Source organism: Triticum aestivum, chromosome 6B (assembly GCF_018294505.1).
Source record: "Triticum aestivum cultivar Chinese Spring chromosome 6B, IWGSC CS RefSeq v2.1, whole genome shotgun sequence".
NCBI classification, from domain to species: Eukaryota; Viridiplantae; Streptophyta; class Magnoliopsida; order Poales; family Poaceae; genus Triticum; species Triticum aestivum.
Genome location: NC_057810.1, coordinates 536,038,226 through 536,047,479, shown reverse-complemented (window position 1 = coordinate 536,047,479; position 9,254 = coordinate 536,038,226).

The following is a 9,254-nucleotide window of genomic DNA, read 5'->3' as shown; positions in this document are numbered from 1 at the left end:
TGTTCAGTGCTTGATCGGAATCCGCTCCTCCGCGGGAATCCGGCATGGAGGGTTCGGTAGCCCGGACACGACTAGTTTTCAATATGGGAGAAGGATCGTCGCGATGTTCCTCTACCACCGTGACGTGGTGGGTAACCTGGGGAGAGTTAATCTCTCTCAGATCGGTTTTAAGCCCGATCCGATTGTAGTCTGTAGCGACTCCCAGGGCGGCGATCCGATCCAAGAGTTCGTTTACAGACGAGAGCTCTGCTGGATCTAACTGCTCGGCGAATTCCGAGTTGACGTGAAGATTGCTCTCGATGACACGAGAGGTCATCGTTGAAGCGGTGGCCGGACAGGCGGTCATAAGAAAACCTCCTAGCCGGATAGTTTGGCCGGCGGCCAAGGCTCCATTGGCGAAGATGCCGTCCTTGAAGACGGGAAGAGGCATCCTTCCTATCGGTGAAAGCACAGAGGAACTCTCAATGAAAGCACCAATGTCGGTGTCAAAACTGGCGGATCTCGAGTAGGGGGTCCCGAACTGTGCGTCTAGGCGGATGGTAACAGGAGACAAGGGACACGATGTTTTACCCAGGTTCGGGCCCTCTTGATGGAGGTAAAACCCTACGTCCTGCTTGATTGATATTGATATTGTGGATGTTTACAAGAGTGGATCTACCACGAGATCAAGGAGGCTAAACCCTAGAAGCTAGCCTATGGTATGATTGTAATGGTCGTTGTTGTTGTTGTCGTGTCCTACGGACTAGAGCCATCCGGTTTATATAGAAACCGGAGAGGGCTAGGGTTACATAGAGTCGGTTATAATGGTAGGAGATCTACGTATCCGTATCGCCAAGCTTGCCTTCCACGCCAAGGAAAGTCCCATACGGACACGGGACGAAGTCTTCAATCTTGTATCTTCATAGTCTTGGAGTCCGGTCGATGATGATAGTCCGGCCGATGATAGTTCGGTCGATGATGGTAGTCCAGCTATCCGGACACCCCCTAATCCGGGACTCCCTCAGTTTCATTCCGTTTGGACTCCGTTTGATAGTCCTTTTCTTCGAAATACTGAAATAGGCAAAAAAACAGCAATACGGGCTGGGCCTTCGGTTAGTAGGTTAGTCCGAAAAGTGATATAAATGTGTAAAATAAAGCTCATAAACATCCAAAAGGGGTAATATAATAGCATGGAACAATAAAAAAATATAGATACGTTGGAGACGTATCATCCTCCACTTCAACAAAGACAAGGAGAAAACTTAAAAGATGCTTGGTATAGGATGTTAGAATCCTATCATAGTTGCATTATAGAAGGAGATTTCAAGATTTTGCTTCGCAATTTTTATGTTGGGCTAACCATATCCCATAGACAACTCCTTGATTCTACCACCAAAGGGAATTTCATTGAATTGATGCTAGCTTTGCTTATGAAATTATAGAGGGGATAGTAAGAGTACTTCCCCTACAAAAGGGACCACCCCTTACTCAAGAAGGAACCCAAATCTTAGATAAATTATGCGAATTACAAAAATCTATTGAACCTCTTAAAAATGTTGGTGGGAATCTCAACCGCATGAATACTTTGATTACACTTTGAAATAAGCGGTTGGATGCTCTAGATCTAAAGATCTCCGAGCATGAAGGAAAACGCAAGGAACCTCCCGGATCCGAGCATAACTCCAATTAAAAGACAAATACCAAAGATGGCAATACTTAGATCTATTCTCGCTTTTATGCCTAGCTAGGGGCGTTAAACGATAGCGCTTGTTGGGAGGCAACCCAATTTTATTTTCGTTCTTTACTTTTTGCTCCTGTTTAGTATTTAATAATTCATCTAGCCTCTAGTTAGATGTGGTTTTATGTTTTAATTAGTGTTTGTGCCAAGTAACACATGTAGGATCATCTTGGGTGATAGTTAATTTAATCCTGCTGATAAACAGAAACTTTTCCGCACACGAGAATAATTTTAATAAATCACAAAAACGTGCTTTTCAGTTGATTATTTTTGCAGTAGATTAATAGACAAATTTCCTAGGACTTCCTATTTTGGTAGAATTTTTAGAGTTCCATAAGTATTCGAAAGTTACAGATTGCTACAGACTGTTCTGTTTTTGATTCGTGTGTTGTTTGCTTATTTTGATGAATGTATGGCTAGTATCGGGGGGTATGAACCATAGAGAAGTTGGAATACAGTAGTTTTAACACCAATAAAATTAAAGAATGAGTTCATTACAGTACCTTAAATTGGTGGTTCATTTTCTTGCACTAACGGAGCTCATGAGATTTTCTGTGGAGTTTTGTGTTGTGAAGTTTTCAAGTTTTGGGTAAAGATTTGATGGATTATGGAATAAGGAGTGGCAAGAGCCTAAGCTTGGGGATGCCCAAGGCACCCCAAGGTAAAATTCAAGGACAACCAAAATCCTAAGCTTGGGGATTCCCCGGAAGGCATCCCCTCTTTCGTCTTCGTCTATCGGTAACTTTACTTGGGGCTATATTTTTATTCACCACATGATATGTGTTTTGCTTGGAGCGTCTTGTATGATTTGAGTATTTGATTTTTAGTTTACCACAGTCATCCTTGATGTACACACCTTTTGGATATACACACATGAATTGGAATTTATTAGAATACTCTATGTGCTTCACTTATATCTTTTGAGCTAGATAATTTTGCTCTAGTGCTTCACTTGTATCTTTTTATAGCATGGCGGTGGTTTTATTTTGGAGAAATCATTGATCTCTCATGCTTCACTTATATTATTTTGAGAGTCTTTTAGAACAGCATGGTATTTTCTTTGGTTATAAAATTATTCCTAATATGATGGGCATCCAAGTTGGGTATAATAAAAACTATCATATGAAGTGCATTGAACACTATGATCAATTTGATACTTGATAATTGTTTTGAGATATAAAGGTGGTAATGTTATAGTCATGCTAGTTGGGTAATTATGAAATTGAGAAATACTTGTGTTAAAGTTGGCAAGTCTCGTAGCATGCACGTATGGTGAACGTTGTGTGACAAATTTGTAGCATGGTGTGTTCTTTGATTGCCTTCCTTATGAGTGGAGGTCGGGATCGCGCGATGGTTAACTCCTACCAACCCTTCCCCTAGGAGCATGCGTAGTAGTACTTTGCTTCGAGGGCTAATAAACTTTTTCAACAAGTATATGAGTTCTTTATGACTAATGTGAGTCCATGGATTATACGCACTCTTACCCTTCCACAATTTGCTAGCCTCTATGGTACCGTGCATTGCCCTTTCTCACCTTGAGAGTTGATGCAAACTTCGTCGGTGCATCCAAACCCTGTGATAAGATACGCTCTATCACACATAAACCTCCTTATATCTTCCTCAAAACAGCCACCATACCTACCTATTATGGCATTTCCATAGCCATTCCGCGATATTATTGCCGTGCAACTTTCCACCGTTCCGTTTATTATGACATGCCCCATCATTGTCATATTGCTTTTGCATGATCATGTAGTTGACATCATATTTGTGGCAAAACCACCTTTATAATTCTTTCATACATGTCGCTCTTGATTCATTGCATATCCCGATACATCGCCGGAGGCATTCACATAGAGTCATATTTTGTTCTAAGTATTGAGTTGTAATTCTTGAGTTGTAAATAAAAGTGTGATGATTTCCATATTAGAGTATTGCCCAAGTGAGGAAAGGATGATGGAGACTATGATTCCCCCACAAGTCGGGATGAGACTTCAGACTTTATGAAAAATAAGAGAGGCCAAAGAAGCCCAAATAATAAAAAAAGGCCACCAAAATTAAAAAAAAGAAAAAAATGAGAGAAAAAGAGAGAAGGGACAATGTTACTATCCTTTTTCCACACTTGTGCTTCAAAGTAGCACCATGATCTTCATGATAGAGAGTCTCCTATGTTGTCACTTTCATATACTAGTGGGAATTTTTCATTATAGAACTTGGCTTGTATATTCCAATGATGGGCTTCATCAAAATGCCCTAGGTCTTCGTGAGCAAGCAAGTTGGATGCACACCCACTTAGTTTCTTTTGTTGAGCTTTCATACATTTATAGCTCTAGTGCATCTGTTGCATGGCAATCCCTACTCCGTGCATTGACATCAATTGATGGGCATCTCCATAGCCCGTTGATTAGCCGCATCAATGTGAGACTTTCTCCCTTTTGTCTTCTCACATAATCCCTATCATCATACTCTATTCCACCAATAGTGCTATATCCATGGCTTACGCTCATGTATTGCGTGAGAGTTGAAAAAAGCCGAAGCGTGTTAAAAATTATGAACCAATTGCTTGGCTGAAACCGGGGTTGTGCATGATGGGAGTATTTTGTGTTACGAAAATGAAACATGGCCTGACTATATGATTTTGTAGGGATAAACTTTCTTTGTCTATGTTATTTTGATAAGACATGATTACTTTGTTAGTATACTTGAAGTATTACTATTTTTATGTTAATATTAAACTTTTATCTTGAATCTTTTGGATCTGAGCATTCATGCCACAATAAAGAAAATTACGTTGAGAATTATGCTAGGTAGCATTCCTCATCAAAAATTCAGTTTTTATCATTTACCTACTTGAGGAAGAGCAGGAATTAAACATGGGGATGCTTGATACGTCTCCAACGTATCTATAATTTTTGATTGTTCCATGCTATTATATTACCTGTTTTGGATGTTTAATGGACTTTACTATACACTTTTATATCATTTTTGGGACTAACCTAATAACCGGAGGCCCAACCCAAATTGATGTTTTATTGCCTATTTCAGTGTTTCGCAGAAAAGGAATATCAAACAGAGTCCAAACGGAATGAAACCTTCAGGAGAGTTATTTTTGGAACAAACACAATCCAGGAGACTTGGAGTGGATTCAAGAAAGAGACGAGGCGGCCACTAGGTTCCAGGGCGCGCCCTAGGGGGGTGGACGCACCCCCCGCCCTCATGGGCCCCTCGTGGCTCCCCTGACCAAGTTCCTTCGCCTATATACACTCTTATACCTCAAAAACATCTAGGGGCACCACGAAAACCTATTTCCACCGCTTCAACCTTCTGTACCCATGAGATCCCATCTAGGGGCCTTTTCCGCAGCTCCGCTGGAGGGGGAATCGATCACGGAGGGCTTCTACATCAATGCCATAGCCTCTCCGATGAAGTGTGACTAGTTTACCACAGACCTTCGGGTCCATAGTTATTAGCTAAATGGCTTCTTCTCCCTCTTTGATTCTCAATACAAAGTTATCCTCGATCTTCTTGGAGATCTTTTTGATGTAATACTTTTAGCAGTGTGTTTGTCGAGATTCGATGAATTGTGGGTTTATGATCAAGATTATCTATGAGAAATATTTGAATCTCCTCTGAATTCTTGTATGTATGATTTGTTATCTTTGCAAGTCTCTTTGAATTATCAGTTTGGTTTGGCCTACTAGATTGATCTTTCCTTCAATGGGAGAAGTGCTTAGCTTTGGGTTTGATCTTGCGGTGTCCTTTCCCAGTGATAGCAGGGGCATCAAGGCATGTATTGTATTGTTGCCATCGAGGATAAAAAGATGGGCTTTATATCATATTTCTTGAGTTTATCCCTCTACATCATGTCATCTTTCTTAATGCGTTACTCTGTTCTTATGAACTTAATACTCTAGATGCATGCTGGATAGCGGTCGATGTGTGGAGTAATAGTAGTAGATGCAGAATCGTTTCGATCTACTTATCGCGGACGTGATGCCTATATACATGATCATGCCTAGATATTCTCATAACTATGCACTTTTCTATCAATTGCTCGATAGTAATTTGTTCACCCACCGTAATACTAGTCTATCTTGAGAGAAGCCACTAGTGAAACCTATGGCCCCTGGGTCTATTTTCCATCATATAAGTTTCCAATCTACTTTATTTTGCAATCTTTACTTTCCAATCTACATCATAAAAAATACCAAAAATATTTATTATCTCTCTCAGATCTCACTTTTGCAAGTGGCTGTGAAGGGATTGACAACCCCTTATCACGTTGGTTGCAAGGTTCTTATTTGTTTGTGAAGGTACGAGGGACTTGGAGTGTAGCCTCCTACTGGATTGATACCTTGGTTCTCAAAACTGAGGGAAATACTTACACTACATTGCTGCATCACCCTTTCCTCTTCAAGGGAAAAACTAATGCATGCTCAAGAGGTAGCAACAAACTATTCAGAAGTCATTGTATCAATCCGCTACATGACTTCTTGGTGGACGATCCTTTCGTAGAAATAATGCATGAAAAAGATGAATTTTATTTGTCAGAATAGTTTGAACCTTGTCATCTTTTAATTTGGGCCTTGTAATGCTGGAATTTGAACCTTGCAATATTTATGGTATTTGTTATATAATGTAATTGGATTATTAATTTGGTTATGCAATCATGTCCTATTATAAGTATATATGTTGTTCTTCTGTAGACAGACTACATAGATGTTGTGCAGAGAGAGTATATCACATTGCACACAAGCTAAACTAGGGAACCCATCGGTGATGATTTCATCAATCACTGACAAATTGTATACCACCAAGCGTTTGCCCACGGCACACACGGCTTATTTCATCACAAACAACTCGTATGGATCAACTATACGCCACGTATTGCACACACAACTCTAATCTGAATTGTTCTTGATGTGTATGACATCGCACGCATAATTTGTCTTATTTCCCACGTATCACCATGCCGGCTTCTCCTCGCATCCCTTGGCACGCTCTGGTCGCCGTTAGGCGCTGCGACGCACTCTACTTGCGTCCCTCCATGCGCTCAGCTTGTGGACTACTTTTCCCTGCATGTTCAACTGATATATGCATATGGTTGCTCGCTGTTAAGGCAGCCGTGGGACGCTCTCTTGGCGTCCCTCGACGCGCTCTACTCTCGCATCCCTTCGCACGTGCTGTGCTAGTGGTTGGGGCCAGTGCACGATCACGTTGGGGGCCCCATATGCATGCGGTTGTGTCGCGCACGTCGTCACAATGCAGTTACATGTGGTACGATGGAGTTACGCGCTGCAAAAACTACCATCCAGGCATGCCGATGTTCCAGGCTGACCGGCTTCCCCATTAATTCCCACAGCCATTATAACCTTAGTCTCTACAACCTTTCGATCGCGCCCCACAACACAACAAGCACACCCATGACGACACATAGAGAGAAGATTTCCAGCGGCACTCCAATTGAGTTCAGCGTGCATCAATGTGGAACCCTGACTCAGAGAAACCGGAACACTGTGTATTCCAGCCCAGAGATCAAGTCTTCTGGAATATGTCACTGCTTGTCATAGAACAAATCAACTCTTATTACAAAGGTTAAGGGTACAAGGGTCTAATGTTACAAAGGGTCACATCAGCATGATGACACTACACCTGCTAGGGTAGCTCTATGCTAGCAGCGGATCAACTCGTAGTAGCGGAAAACTTCTAGCAGCGGAACAACGACGATGGTGGCGAACTCCACTCCATAAGAACTCTGGCTAGGACATGGTCTAGCTCGCATGATCGGTAACCTCGACAAGCAATCAATCATGACATCACCTGCAATCTGGCATGACAGGCCAGGTCAGTATGTCGAATGTACTTGCAAACTCACAACAACCAAAAGCATCAATGCAAAACAACAACATAGCAACAATAGGTTAAGTTATTAAAAACTACTATGATGTGGAAGCATTCATTAAGCAGGATAAGGAACTACTAGAATATTGATAAACCAATCATCTCGTATCTCAAGAACCATCTCACTCTTGGCCACCCGGCAAAGCAACAAGTCACCTCGATCACCTCGTGATTAATACCTCCACGTGATCACCGTGTAACCACATCACAAACTGAATGATCATCCTCAAGATCATCCCCACATCATCATCGACATCCTTCCAAACTGTTACTGCTCACGTATCAACATATAAATCATCTATCAGTCATTCTGTTATCGCACGTGTTGATCAAACAGTGTGACTTAGTATGAACGGTGTCCATGACTGAGGACGTGGCTATTGACAGTTTTATACCCTCTGCAAAGGTTAGTACGATGTACCCACACCACAGAACCCATGGCCTCGTGCTCCCATTCGGGTGGACCAATGGCGTTCTGACAAAACCAATCTATTGCATGACACTCTCCCGACCACTCTGATAAACTCCCTTTTTGGGCTAAGTCATGGGTGGCCCTGTATGCCACTCTGGACATCAAACGACCACCGTCGTGGCAAAGCAAAGCAAAACGGAGACAATAATTTTCAGATTGAGGAGGCCAAGTTGCCATTGTCTCCGTTTTCTTGGGGGGTGATATTATGATATTATGATATCATGGCATTTCTTGGGGGGTGATATTATGATATCATCAACTCCAAAATAATAGTCCAAAGCATAATATCACACAAATCATAATGAAAATAATGATTATAGCCACTAGTAATCCAATGGCAACTTGGCCTCCTCAATCTGCAAAACATTAGCCCTAGAAATCCTAGCTTCATCATGGCAATAGCAAGATCAAAATATCACCCCCCAAGAAATGCCATGAATAGAACATTTGTAGCTAATGCAAAATTTTAAATAAGTTTATTAAATTAAATCATGATATTGCATTGCAATCATGAAAATGGAGGGTGTGGCTTCCCTGGGATTAATGGATTTAATGGGAAGTAGTGCAAGAAGCTCGCGGAAAGAATCGCCGGAAAACTTTCTCTCTCAGAGTGTCTGAATAAAGGGCAGGGGCAAAAATGTTCATTTCCAGAATGTTACCACATGGTGAAAATGATACCATCAGAACGGGCTCAACGAGTAGAGAACGTGGGCTTTGGAATCACCTAATTCAGAGTTATGGATGAAAAGTTGTGGCCGTTCGTTCGTTAGGTAGAGAAACTAACATAATCTATACTTTTCTGCTCTTAACTGACGAACGTTCACAAATTAAAAGATTCGGCCGGCGGCTGAGAAACAGAAGGCGCATTTCCGGAATTCACTTTCCTATGGAGAAAGCATATTTTAGGTCGAAGAAGAAGTTGAGTATGCTTTCGATAAGTGAAAGCGTATTTGGGCAAACCCTCGTCCACTTATCCATGTCAGCGCCCGGGTCAACTCTTCTATGGGGCTCACGCGCGGGTCCCATCGGAAGGTGGGGCCCGCCTAGCTGACAAGGGGAGGAGTCGACTTCCTCCTCATGTGCCTGCGTTCGGCCGACGGGAGGGGAGGACCCCGATGACGATTGCCGGAGCTAGAGGCGTTGATGTCGCTTGAACTACCACTA